General features: G+C 46.7%; 1 long non-coding RNA gene across 1 annotated transcript; it reads left to right on the top strand.

The window, feature by feature from the left end:
- Positions 1-5,666: 5,666 nt before the first annotated feature.
- LOC110522184 lies at positions 5,667-12,382 on the top strand. The gene is made up of 3 exons (XR_005051469.1): positions 5,667-6,004; positions 6,676-9,320; positions 11,603-12,382. It is a non-coding gene; the product is annotated as an uncharacterized LOC110522184 (long non-coding RNA).
- Positions 12,383-12,583: the final 201 nt, after the last annotated feature.

Below are 12,583 nucleotides of genomic sequence, written 5' to 3'. Positions count from 1 at the left end.
GAATTAGTCACGGAGCAGCGACAGCCACTTAAGCACTCCTCAGTGGGAAGAGAACAGAGCAGGTCTGAATGGCCGCAGGTGGCGTTGGCCCTCTCCACACAATGCCAGAATCAATTTGCTGGTGATGTTGAGCATGGTGCGAGAGGAGAGTGCTGCCAAACTGGCAGTGAAGGAGTGGGCAGTATAGGAAGTCAGCACGCAGACAGGGCCCAGTTCAAAGGAGAGTTGCCCTGGAGGGAGACTCAGCTCTCTCTCTCTTTTTTTATTTTCTATTTCTCTGTCTCTAGTTCTCTCACACACTCTCACTCTTTTTTCTCTCTCTCTCTCCCCCTCTTACCCCTCTCTCACTGGTGCTTGTCTGATGAGATTTCATCTGCAGGTATACCCCTCAGCCACCTGGAGAGACGTCTCTTCCTCTGCCAAGCGTTGACATCCTCAAGTGTGCCCGGACTCTGTTTGGCTGCCTGCTCTAAATACACTGCTGTGAAACTATCTCACACTCCACTCAGTCCTTTTCTCAATCTGAAAAAAAAAGAGCGTGTCTGGGACTAAAACTGACCTGGAAGTGAAGTGCATCACAACAAAATAACTCTGGCCTTGGATAACAACCTGAAGTCCTAATTGAAATGTATACATACAGTAGAACAATACTAGACCTTAATTTTGTTTAATTATTCTCAGACAATTAAATTACATTTGAAGGAGGGGGGGGGGTGGGGGTGTATTTGGCTAAATTAATCCCTATTTCAAAATGCCATTGTACAATGTCAATGTGTAAGAAGGGGCAGCTGTCCAGTCTGTAGGGTTGATGTGTGGTCTGTGTTCAGTATGTCAGCTTTGCGCAGGGCCAGCAATACATTAGCACAGTGACTTAAACTGTGACTCCCAGGCCTTCTGGGATAAACATCAGGTTTAGGGTTTCATTTGAATGACCAGACAGCTCTTCCAGCAGATAACTGTGGATGAAAGTGATTAAGAGTTTATAAATAACCTGTTCTTTGTGGGGATAATGATGTACTGTACAAATACTGCAAACTGTCTGACTAAATGTAGCGGGGGAGGTCAACTGATCAAATTAGACATATGTAACTTGGCAAATGTATAGAACTACAGGCTACATGATACATTTTAAACGGATAAATAGCCTCTAATACATTGCTTTATCTCTGTGATTTTTGCAGTACTGTACTTGCAGCAATACAAGGTACTGTACAGCTGCATACTGTATTTGAGTGTAATATTGACATGCTAAAAAAAAGAATCCTGCTGATTGCACTGTGAAAACAATGTCAGTGGTAATACCAGCATGTTGGCTGTCATCACTGGGTGGACATTTGTGTTTCCTAACTCTGCAAAGCAACACAGGGACACATTTATGTTAGAGTTCCTGGCTGCTGACTGAGACGGAGGTGGTGTGATCAACATGCAATTACCATCACTCCTATCGACCTCATCTGCTTCAGCGTGCCACCCTAATTGTGTTGTGCTGGAAATGGCGCCTTGTCCTATCCAACAACCTGCCACAACCATGTCACCAAGGAAACTAGCAGAAAACATGGGGCCCGTCTCACGTTGGGCTTCCCATAGTTAAATATTCAACAGGTGGCTGAACAGATGCGTACCTGGAGCCTATATAGGGCCAACATTAAGTTAGTTCCCCCGGAGGTTTGTGCTACATATTCTGTGATAGCCTACAGTCAACTCCTGATAACGGCACTTCAGATGAGTGCCAACTCTTCTGTATCAGTCATAGCAATGTAAGTAGGTTTAACTAAAGGATCATTAAAATGAATGCAATTGAATAATTCACTCTGCAGTCTGCACCACAACCACAGTTGTTGTTTGTGTTTTTCATTTTCTTAAAACTAAGGACTTAGTGACTGACATTTTGAGTGTCTTAGACAGTCTCACTAAGTAATCAAATGGAATGATGTCTCCAAGATGGTAGTACAAGATGATGTTGTAAAGTAAAACTTTAGTTTAAACTTCTCTTGATTTACTTTTTTTTTTTTTTTTTTTGTCAGTCGACAAGATCTCATTGGAAGCTCCGACCCAACTTCAATTACAAATTCATGAATACTATGCAAACGCTACCACTAATTCTGCCATTGTGAGCCAACGAAAGGAGAAACTAGAAATGAAACAAGGGGGAGAAGTTAATCAAGCCTTTTCAACCACTTCATAAGACCCATTTCAAAAGACCCTGCAGTAATGTCTCACTCTGCACGGTGGTCCCGTTTTGTGGGACCTGATTTTGAAACACGGCTCCGAGCTACAAAGGCTTTACTATTTGCTCTGCAGCATAAATTAGAAAGAGCACAATCAGAGCAATTGCAGCCCAGAGTCTGAGCTGCGCTCTGGTCACGTTCTGAACTCTTGTCTTGGGGACTTTCCCAAAATCTTGACCCTGTATCAATGGAAACTGTATCAGTAATTCAGTAATTAAACATGGCAAAGAGGAGGGTGATGTCAGCTGATCCAAGGAGGGGCACAGCCATCAAGGTCTTTCCCACACCCCTGTCTCTTCTGGGGAATGTGCTGAAGATCATATTCCGCACCCTGCGCCCCTCCGATGCCATCTCTGGAACGTGTGGGGTTAGGCGGCCACAATACGTGCTCTGACAAAGGTCGCACTAATAAAGGGGGGAGTCGTGTAAGTAGCTGGTTCACTTTGCATAATCAGGAGCTGTGCTGACGAGCTCAGCCTATTGTGCCCATCCTCTCCTGATTCACTAAGTAGGCTGATGTTTTGTACGTGCCTGAAAGACAGTGATGCAGTCACATGAACTGCGGTAATCAACCTTTTCTTCATTAAACGTGACAGAATTACACACTTCTATCATTGACCATCACCGACCGTTGAAAGACGTAAACCATAAAGGTTTACATGGTAGATTTAAATATTTAGATGCAGAGAAGCGAGCCAAAAGCTTCATTCCAATGGTAATTTGTAATGAATAATTCTGATTTCATTATAATAACAAATCAGAGACAAGAGAAAACAGTCTTGCTTTGTGACTGTCTGCTGTATTGGCCCTAAGGTATAACCATATCCTGTATAACCACATAGTTGTTATACTCAAAGCAGTGTCTCACTGAATGAGAAAACATGACATCCCCGTAGCCTTCATCAATGTTTCTATTGCCTTGCATATCTTCATATATTACATCTTTCAAATGATGGGCACATTGTTGAACCAAGTGCAAACAAAACCATTCGAGCTCTTACTATTGCTGTATTGTGATGGACAGTCAAATGCAATGTTAGTGTTACATTATTCCCAGTAGTGCCAAAGCTTGATTACAGGGTAATGTAGCATCTCTTGAGAAGTCTTTTGAAAGGTTGGTCACAGCTGTACCTTAGGGACCACAGTTGTTGTTTGTCTCTCACCACTCTCTCCCTTCTCGCTTTATAAATAGATCAGAACAATGACTCACAGAAGACGTTGTCTATTTTGTAGACCACAAAAAGGGTCACAAGCGAAAACCTCTTCACATTCAGCAACTTATGCCAAATCGACCGTAAAGTTGTTTTGAAGGCAAGGACAAAGAAAGAAACACAGACACAGACTTCAGAAATGCAGACTTCATTTCTACCTTTAAAATTAGATACAGTAAGAGATTTAGGCCACCAAAGATCTGTCAGACAGTGATATAGAAAAAGAGAGTACAAGTCTATAATCGGGATGGGTTCGGGGGCGTGTGGTGGGGTGGTATGCTGTTCATGGAGCAGCAGTCGGTTCAGGTGTGGACAGATGGGTAAATGCCAGCTCATAGAGTGGTGTGAACATTTGACCTTTCAGTTCGGGTGAGGAGGAACGCAGCTCGTTACAGTGCTGACCAGGCTTCCATTAGTACTGGCCCTGACACTGCCCCCCACACTATTAACAGCCGGTCCCCAAGGGCCCCAATCACATGTGACTACAAGGGTGGCACGGCGGGGCCTTCAGAAGGCTGTCAGCCTGGAACGGAGGTACAAGGTGACTGATGAGGGATTGACCCAGGCATCTGACTGACCACCCTCAATGCTCCCGGCTCTACCCTTTCTCCCCTCTCTCAGGGTGGCAGGTAGCATGGCGGTTAGAGCATTGGGCCAGTAACCGACAGGGTGAAACATCTGTCGATGTGGCCTTGAGCAAGGCACTTCACCCTAATTTGCTCCGGGGTCGCCGTACTACTATGGATGACCCTGTAAAACACAGGTGTCAAACTCATTCCACGGAGGGTCAAGTGTCTGCAGGTTTTTGGTCCTCCCTTGTACTTGATTGATTAATTAATGTCACTAAATAGTAAGGAACTCTCAACACCTGGCTGTCTAGAGCTTAATTGAAAGGAAAAAACAAAAACCTGCAAACACTAGGCCCTCCATGGAAATGAGTTTGACACCCCTGCTGTAAAACAACACAGTTGACTGCACCTATCCGGTGTGTGACAATAATTATGTATTCATTTATTTTACTCATACAAGCTTCACAGCTCAGCACGTATTGAACACACAGGTTTACACCCATTACAATTAACCTTTGACCCCTGCCAATGCCCTCTAGAACACAGTTTGGGAAAATGTTATGTTTGAAATACACTGATATAGCAGAGATTTTTATGGCACCTGTGATGTTTTGGAAATATCCAAATCAGAGTTAAGTTCAATGCCATACATGGCAATGACAGTGTAATGGGATATATATATATATATATATATATATATATATATATATATATATATATATATATATAGATATATATATATATATTACGCGCACATGCACACACGCTGGGACCTCTGTTGCTACTTGAAAGTCTCCTCTGACTCTGAGAAAGTGTGTCCCAGACTTTATTTAGCCCACAGAGGAATGTCTGCCTCTACCATTTGATACCACAGAGTTTCTCAGCACTCAGAATTCCCAAGGTGAGTCTAATGTTTTATGGGGTGTCTGAAAGGACGAAAGGGATTCTCTCCAACCACTGTCTCCTAAAACAGGAGCGGAATGACATTCACTGGAAGACAGAGGAGGCTTTTCCTTCAAGTGTTAGACACTCATAATGACATCAAACGAAGTGCATGACTCCTGGATAAATAATAGAAATGCTCATGAAATTACCAACATGGCCAGCTGTCCCCTTCTGGAATGCTTCTTTGGTTAAATCCTCCATTTCACAAAATATATATATATATATTTAATATGGTAATAAACAAGTTTAAAAAATCATTATTTCGTGTAATAATTATTGCTGTCATAAGTATTTTTGGCACAGTGTAGCCTTAACTTGTAGAGTTTTTGAGGACCAAGCTGTGAGGAGAATAATGTAGGCTCAGCTGTGGGCTACAAAGTGCATAACTTCTGCAAGGAGTAGGCGGCAGGCCTGTTTCTTATAGTATCACCCTACAGAAAGACAGTTCACAGACAACCAAGGGAATGTGACAGAGGAAACCCGGATTCCAGGTGGGAAATGGCAGTATAGAAACCCAAATACCATGGCGTGTAGCGATCAATGGCATCCTTGTCAATGATCAATTAGCACAAGGTCGGCTGCGGTATCCCCGCAGGTTTCCCACTGCCCTGCCGCCGCCCACGCGCCCGCCTCTCTCCCCCCATCTGGTGTTCTCACAGGCTCCCAGCGGCTGGCCCGGGCACATCTCATTAAGGAGTTATGTGTAACACAAACAAACCAGCTCTCTCAGAGTGTTTATCTCATGGCACAGAGCACTGTGTGCCCGCACATCAAAGACTGTGGGAACAGACGACGCTCGGCGCAGCAGCTGCACTGGGATCCTGTCCACACCCTTCCTGTTTGCCGCGGTCTACCTCGGGGCTATTATTTTCCCAACGGCCCTGCGACGATAACCCCCCTACTGCCGTGGACACAGCTCCGCTGCCAGCACCACCTCCCCGCTCCATGCCTTTGCTCCCGACCGCACCACGTCTCTCCGGGGCTCAACGGCCCACTGTGATGTCTGAAGCTGGCTGGCATTGTTCTCAGGGCGCTGGGGTCATAAACAGAGGTTTGATCAAAAGTTAATTAGCAATGTCAATTGAAAATATTTGCCTCGACGCAGTGTAATGGTTATTAACTGGAAATGAATTATTTACAATCTGAAAATTACTTTGCAGAGGAAGATTTATAGAACAGATTTACAACTGACTGTATAGCATGTGAAGCTATCTTTATTTTAGTGCCTGTACACAAAATGAACTCTGGCTGCATGTCACGCCCTGATTTGTTTCACCTGTCTTTGTGCTTGTCTCCACCCCCCTCCAGGTGTCGCCCATATTCCCCATTATCCCCTGTGTACTTAAACCTGTGTTCTCTGTTTGTCTGTTGTCAGTTCATTTTGTTCGTTCATACCTACCAGGGTCAGGTCAGGCAGAGGTCGATAATCCAGAGTAGTGGGGCAAAGGTACAGGCAGGCAGGCAGGGTCAGGGCAGGCAGGAATGGTCAAAACCGGGAAACTAGAAAACAGGCACTAAAGCACAGACAGAAGCAAGGGAAAAACGATGGTAGGTATGAACGAACAAAATGAACTGACATACAAACAGAGAACACAGGTATAAATACACAGAGGATAATGGAGAAGATGGACAAAATCTGAAGGGGGGTGGAGACAAGCAGAAAGACAGGTGAAACAGATCAGGGAGTGACAGTACCCCCCCCCCCCCCCCCCCCCCCTCTAGGTACGCCACCTGCCGTCCTACCTGGGCGCATACCTGGTTGAGCGGGGTGCCGGCGTTGGAACTGGGTCCCGAATGTCCCAAATGGAGACCCAGCACCTCACCTCTGGACCATAACCCTCCCAGTCAACCAGGTACTGGAATCCCCTGCCCCGAGATCGAACCTTCAGGAGACGTCTCACACTGCTGGTTGGCCATCGAAGAGATGGGGGAGAGGGGTGGGCCTAGAAACAGGAAACAAAAGGCTGTGCGACATGGTATTAATTCTAGACACAGGAAAGGTAGGAAGTGTACGGAGGGTACGGGGCAACAGAGCACAAACAGCAGAGGGGCTAATGATCTTGGAGCGGGGGGGAAGGTCTCCGCTTCCGGATGGGTGTAGCTGCAGGCATGTAGCCGTGGGGCTATAGTGGCGTGCCAGCGCATCGGGCTTGACCTTCTTGGATACATGTCGGTGCCATACTGAACCCCACCCGGGGGTCCTGGTACTCTGCGAGTCTGGCGGAGATGTCCGGGGCAATTTCCAAGCCCCCAGGAAAACATCCCGGGGCAGGCAGAGCTGACTTCAGGCAATGATTGTGGCAGCACGGACTCCAGACCATGATGGCACCAGTAGCCCATGATGGCATCAGTAGCCCAGTCAATAGATGGATTGTATCGCTGGAGCCAAGAGAATCCCAATACCAAGGGGAACCTGCGAAGACTCAACTAACAGGAATTGGATCGTCTCACTGTGGTTCCCTGACACTCGTAGGTTGATGAGCGTGGTATGGTGGGTGACCCGGCCTATAGGAGCGCCCATCCAGCGCTCTAACGTTCATGGTGATGGAGAGGGGTTGAGTGGGGATGCCCAGCTCGGACGCCAGGGTAACGTCCATAAGACTCGGGCCCCCGAGTTGATGAGTACCTGGAGAGACTTGGACTGGTCAACCCACAGCAGGACGGCATGGAGAGGGGGGCAAGTAGGGGGAGAATAAAAATGATTAATTAAAGACCCACCAGAGTACTCACTCCAATGAATGAGCTAGGTCTCTTGAAGGGACAGGTAGACACATAATGGCCAGCAGTACCGCAATACAGACAACTCTGGGTGTCAAGTCTGCATATACGTTTGGCTGGAGACAGCCAAGCCCTGCTGAGCTGCATTAGCTCGTGAAGAGGTGAATCGGCAGTCTTTGGAGACTCTTGAAGGAACTCTGGTAAGCTCGGATCCTCTCGGGGACGTAGACACCAGGGACTTCATCAGATGCAAGGTGGGTTCCTTGAGTGAGCGATTGGGACCGCAATCAGACCTATTCTCCCTCCTACATTCCCGTAGCCTACCATCGATCCGGATGGTTAAAGCGATGAGTGAGTCGAGGTCCATCGGTAGTTCCCGGGCTGCAAGTTCGTCCTTTACCTCCCGGACATCAGCGTGATGAGGTATGCTATCTTAGAGGGGTCCGAGGGAAGGAGAAAGGCTACAGCTCCATGACAAGGGAACAACAGGTGACCGACTCTCCATCGAAGCGCTCCAAGGGAGGTAAGCGGGGTTCCCGGGAAACCAGGGTGACGGCCCTGCTACATGCCGGGTTACTGAGGGGCTGGGAGGTTACCGTCGTGGTAGGCTGCCTAGTAGACAACCCACTGAATTGCTCCCGCAATGTGTACAATGCTCAGTCGTTCGGCCACAGCCTGGAACCCTGCCATCAGACCGCGAAGCAACTTCTCGTGCCTACCAATGGTGGCTCCTTGGGAGGAGATGTCATTGCGGAGTTGGTCCAAGTCTTCTAGGTCAGTCATGATCAGTTCGTACATGTCATGGTCAGTTTGTACAGGTAGGACGTACCTGGAGGGGGGGAGGGGGGTACTGTCACGCCCTGATCTGTTTCACCTGTCTTTCTGCTTGTCTCCACCCCCTCCAGGTGTTGCCCATCTTCCACGTTAACCCTTGTGTGTTTATACCTGTGTTCTCCGTTTGTATGTCAGTTCGTTTTGTTCGTTCATACCTACCAGCTTATTTCCCTTGCTCCTGTCTGTGCTTTAGTGCCTGTTTTCTAGTTTCCCGGTTTTGACCATTCCTGCTTGCCTGCCGTCCTGTACCTTTGCCCCACTACTCTGGATTACCGACCTCTGCCTGACCTGACCCTGAGTCCGCCTGCTGTTCCGGTGTCTTACACCCTCTCTGTATTATTGACCCCTGCATGCCTTGACCTGTCGTTTGCCTGCCCCTGTTTAAAGAATAAACTGTTGTTTCTTCAACACTGTCTGCATCTGGGTCATACCTTAAAATGTGATACCACATATTGGTCCCATAAAAACAATAACCAAACTTGAATTTATGTTCTCTTACTTATTTCATTTTTACCCATCTCCAGTGTCTGACATCAACTGCAGGCTCCGTGGTGTACCCTGAGTGCAATTTGAAGAATGAGTCATAAAAAAAAGTTACAGAGCGCATAATATCCAGTAACCCACAAGTATTCCCAGTGACATAAAAATGTCACAGCTTAGAGGATGTGTTTATGTGTGTCCTGTGTTAGGTCTGTGTGACCCCTGCCCTGACCACCTCCTGGGGAGGCCATGTTTCCTGTGGGTGGCGGTGCGTGGCAGGTTGTCCCCGGTTACAGGCAGGAGGAGAGGCGTCAGAGTGTGCGGCGCAGACCCAGGTGAGCCACTTCAAAGACCCGGAGTTGTGACCTCCACCCTAGAGCCCCACTACCACATCCAGGTCGCACTCACGCATGACCCCTCCTCTCCCCAGGAGCATTGTCCTCTCTCTCAGACCTCCGCTGAGGGTCAGGAAATATTAGTCTTGGTCATGATTGGCACACACAATAAACACACACACAACACACTACACACATATCATGGTGACAATCCCAAAACTGAGTGTAGTGTTACTGTAGAGTTATTTGACACTCAGGGATGTTAATTTGTTCATATTGGGTTTGCAGTTGAGTATTGAAAAGGTCAACTGAACACACATGTTAAATCTCATCTTTGTACAAATTCCCCAATGTTTCTTCTACAATTGTACTTTCTCACACAGTTTGTCTTCCAGTAGCACAAACCAATCCGTTTGGTCTGTGTCTGACCCGTGTGACATGAACAAGTAGGACAGGAAATACACAGCAATTATCAAATGACCAACAAGTGTCTGTAACCTCATGTTCAGACATTTTTCTCCCACACTTCTCAACATTGCCAATGTAAAAGAGGTTCCTTTTGTCATTTTTTAGGGCCTGATCCAGTAAGTAGGTTCTCTTGCTTTGTGCACAGAAAATGAGAAACAGCAATAACACCAAAGTCCATTGGGAGAACAAATAAGTAGGCTGGGACATAAAAGTGGCATTTCAGATGAGAGGAGTGTTGTTTCATACATCAAACACTTATTTTCTAGTGTTACTTCAAATGGTACTTTTGGTCAAGGGCCCCTGATCTTAAAACATTAAAGCCATGCACAGGCTGTGTGGGCGGTGTGTGTGTGGTGGCTACTGGCACCTGCTCTGCCAACACTACTGGCTCTCACGAAACCAGCCCTAATTTCCATCTCAAAGGGGCAAGTTGTGAGAGGAAAAACGTATTATCTGCTTTTTGGACCAGATCTTTGCTTGAAACCAAGAAGGGGCCCAGTTTTACCATTATACCAGCCATTTTGACTACAGCCTCCAAACAGAGACAAAACCAGAGCCACAACAGGAGGCTAGGTGAGAAAGAAGAAGTGTGAAGGAGAACTAGCTGAATGTGATGCAGGATATGAGGTCATGAATGTGTGGAAGCATCCACTCTGGGCCCAGTATAAACAGTCTTGTTCTGAGAAGTGCAGAAGCCATGAAACGTGTCAAGAGTCGGCTTCCGTTCCCCTCCATTGTCATTCATCTCAAACTGCAGTGGGTAGATATGACAACCTTGACTAAGCCCCCCCCCCATTCCACCCTACTGGACTCTCATCTTTGAGGGAAAGGGTTTAATTGAGGGTAAATAGCCACCAAAAAAAACTGAACACTACCCTTTTGTACTTGTTGGTACATTAGATCACATTATCATTATCGGTGCTAATATCTGTCTAAGTGAGAGCTGAGTGCTGATAGCCTCTAGTCTTTTCTCAGCCAGGTCAGTAGAGTGGTCCCATAGTGCCGGTGAAGAGAGGACCTTCTCTTAACCCTACACGGCCCGTTCCCTACAGGCCTTGGCTTGAGCCTGGCCTGGACTCGGAGCACACTGAGGCCCCTCTGTGTGGTGTGCCAGCACTCTGTCACCGCCCGTTATTTACTCTGTCCCCTTGGCAGTCAGGCCCGGTCAGGTTACAGTCTGGGAGAGAGGAGGGGCAGTGGCTTCGTCTTCATCAGTGGACCTGAACCAAGACCAGCAACCAGATCCACGACAGGAAAACAAAGAGCGTGGTTACGAACAATGGCAGCGACGGCCATTGGCTTGGCGCCGGAGGCACACAGGGCTGCAGCACACCTCTGTGCAGCCAGCTTGGGTCCCATGGACTTCTCTCTACCAGTTAACCCTGCACAGATGTTTAGTCAATAAGAAGAATAGAGTGTGCCATTATGCCTCATAGATTTGTCAGCTTATCCTGTTGCCCAGTCTAACAATGGGCAGCCACTTCCAGGTCCATTCACTGCCCAAGTTTCACTGAGATCATGTAAATAGATTATTCCATGGGGCCACTAATCTTCTGGTCCCATATCCTTTTATGAGGTAAGCATTGCTGGTCAATACGTTCAACAGGAACAAATGAACAGATAAATCATTCATGCTATCTACAATCAAGCCATTATTGCGTGAGTGTTGCTCTGGGGTTAGGGTCTTTTAAATGATAAAACAGAACTAAGTCCTCTTTTAAAGCAACTTTAAAGACTTTTGAATAATCAAAAATGGCCTTGACGTCAAAGTAGTTAAACCTTAAATCATTGTTTTTCTTTCCTTTAATTTCCAGGTACTTTTCTCATACAGGGTGATACATCCTCCTAGTCCAGGCACGAGATATCTATTTGCCAGCCCATTGGGAAAGAGCAGTGGCTATCTGGGAGACGTCATGGACACCTCTTCCTCTCCCTGCGTCTCTCTGTGGTGGTCAGTGTGAACAGCCTTAGATTCTTCTGGGTGATTCACAGGCCCGTTGATGACAGGTATTTTCCAAGCCTGGACCTCTACAGCCACAGCTGCCCCTCCCAGTGTTTCCCGCGCTGAGTGTGTGAAGAACCGCTGGACGTGTGGGTGATCGGGGCTTGCGAGCACCCGGCCACCCCCCAGCCGCCCCCACGTGCCCCGATAAGGGAGCTGACCCCTCTGTTGTCACATTCTCCCAGAGATTAGCCACAGTGGTTGGGGTAGATTGGACCGGACTGCCAGGGAACAGAGAACCAGAGAGGAGGGGCAGGGGTCAAGCATGTATGGTAGTAATGTTTTTCAGCTCCTATCTCTGATAATAAGGATCCGCCCCTTTAAAAAAAATGATATACCCAAATCTAACTGCCTGTAGCTCAGGCAAGGAAGCAAGGATATGCATATTTTTGGTACCATTTGAAAGGAAACACTTTGAGGTTTGTGGAAATGTGAAAGGAATGTAGGAGAATATAACACAATAGATCTGGTAGAAGACAATACAAAGAGAAAACCAACCTTTCTTTTGTATTTTTTTTGTACCATCATCTTTGAAATGCAAGAGAAAGGCCATAATGTATTATTCCAGCCCAGGTGCAATTTAGGTTTTGGCCACTAGATGGCATCAGTGTATGTGCAAAGTTTTAGACTGCTCCAATGAACCATTGCATTTATGTTCAAAATGTTGTATCAGACTGCCCAAATGTGCCTAATTTGTTTATTAACAACTTTTCATGTTCAAAATTGTGCACTCTCCTCAAACAATAGCATGGTATTCTTTCACACTAATAGCTACTGTAAATTGGACAGTGCA

This window comes from Oncorhynchus mykiss, chromosome 4 (genome assembly GCF_013265735.2).
Source record: "Oncorhynchus mykiss isolate Arlee chromosome 4, USDA_OmykA_1.1, whole genome shotgun sequence".
Classification (NCBI taxonomy): domain Eukaryota; kingdom Metazoa; phylum Chordata; class Actinopteri; order Salmoniformes; family Salmonidae; genus Oncorhynchus; species Oncorhynchus mykiss.
The sequence above is the reverse complement of the archived record's forward strand: the minus strand, read 5'-3'. Positions and strand labels throughout refer to the sequence as shown.